The following is a 1755-nucleotide window of genomic DNA, read 5'->3' as shown; positions in this document are numbered from 1 at the left end:
TATTTTTTATGGTAAACACAATCTTACATTTCAGAATCATGAGTGCTTTTGTGAATGCTGATGCATTGTTTTCAGGGTGAAGTTAAGCTGAATCCCCTCCTGACACTTTTAAATATCCAATGCTTTTGGATAAATGATGAATCTTTGTTTATTAGCAAAATTAGCAGAATTAGCAGAATCGGCCAGATCGACAATAGATGTTGCTCTGTGCAATCAGTTTCTACAATATTGGAGTGGTTTAAGAGGTTTTAGAGGATGCTGAATTTAATTCTGGCACTTTAAGACTTCAAAATGGTAATTCCATAACAAATTTGGATTAATTTAGACACATTTTTTATTAACTTGGGACAAACATTTAGGTTAATTTCATGGTAAACACTATAATCTTATATTTCAACTCTTGCTCTTTGATGGGAATGTTGATAACCTAAATTTGTTGACATTTTTTGAGGTCCGGTCATGTTTTATATGCAAATAAAATGTGGCAGCTAGCTGTTGTAGTTGTAATAAGTATGTTGTAAAGCAAGGGAGCATAGTCTAGTTTTAAAGTAGTTGAAACATTTATTATTATGGAAAGCTTAATCATTTAAACGAAGTATTTTCACCAAATAGCATGTCTTCCTTTAACAGAACGCTAGCGTTATTAACTCATAGCCATATCGAACAAGCTAATCAGAAACCACTAAAACTTTAAGGAATGATAATTTTTGGTACAACATGAACTTAAGTTGTGTCCTCTGCATTTGAGCTTGCGGTACACATCTGTCCTGCGCATGTGCAAGATGTTCACGCATGCGCAGATGATATCATGATGAACGCGGATTTATGACCTTTACGATACTGCATGGTTCCCGTAGATAGTTAAAGAAAGTCCGTTCACCGCTACTGGAAAGCTAACGTTAGTTCAGCTGACAGCTAATTCAGCTAACCACCAGCTGAGGATGAGCATGTAAAAGACCCTCAAAACTGAAAATAACTGTTGAAATATATAACAGCTGTTACGTCAGTTCTACTTTACTTGTGCTCATTTAAAATACATCCATCCATCTTCGACCGCTTATCCGGTATCGGGTCGCGGGGGCAGCAGCTCCAGCAGGGGACCCCAAACTTCCCTTTTTTCATTTATTTTCCCTATCATTTAAAATACAATCACTCAATATTTGTCTTTATTATTACTGTACATTTTAATTTAGCTGGAGCTGCTTTCCCCACTGTTTAGTTTGAATAACGTTATTTTAGGCTGAATCAAACTGTCAGCTAGCGGTTAGCCAAAAAAGCTGCTAAATTAACATCAGCTTACCAGTGGAGGCTAACCATTATCTTAGCTAATTCATGGTTCCAGTCTGCAGAACAGAAAAAATCCAGAAAAAAATGACTTATAAAATGGATTTTATATGAATGTATTTCTACAGATATGTCTGTGCGTTTGTCTTATTTCTTATTTCTAAAAAAGCCAAAAAAGTGCTAAATGCAAAACACTCACAGATATGTCTGAAAGAAGTACATAAATAGATGTATAGAAATAAGTAATCATAATTTCATGAAATGTTGAAATGCCATCAGACGTCCATATTTCTGCCTTCAAACTGCTGTAAGAGACCAAAGGAATAGTTTTTGTTGGCCATGTTTGATATCAATCAACTCGTCTTCTTATTGGCTACACAGTGATGCCAGTTCTATGACCTTATCTTCTAATTCGTGGGCTCCACTGTCAATCTTTCCCACGTGGGCCCAATGGAGACTGTGCGATATCAT

The 1755-nt window shown here is 35.9% G+C and overlaps 1 long non-coding RNA gene across 1 annotated transcript in view; it reads right to left on the bottom strand.

The window, feature by feature from the left end:
- LOC117951396 overlaps positions 1 to 1755 on the bottom strand; it is a 21323-nt gene that overhangs the window by 2621 nt on the left and 16947 nt on the right. The gene's annotated exons all lie outside the window — the stretch shown is intronic.

Source organism: Etheostoma cragini, chromosome 10 (assembly GCF_013103735.1).
Source record: "Etheostoma cragini isolate CJK2018 chromosome 10, CSU_Ecrag_1.0, whole genome shotgun sequence".
Taxonomy (NCBI): domain Eukaryota; kingdom Metazoa; phylum Chordata; class Actinopteri; order Perciformes; family Percidae; genus Etheostoma; species Etheostoma cragini.
Note: the sequence above shows the minus strand (reverse complement) of the source record. Positions and strands in the feature narration are given on the sequence as shown.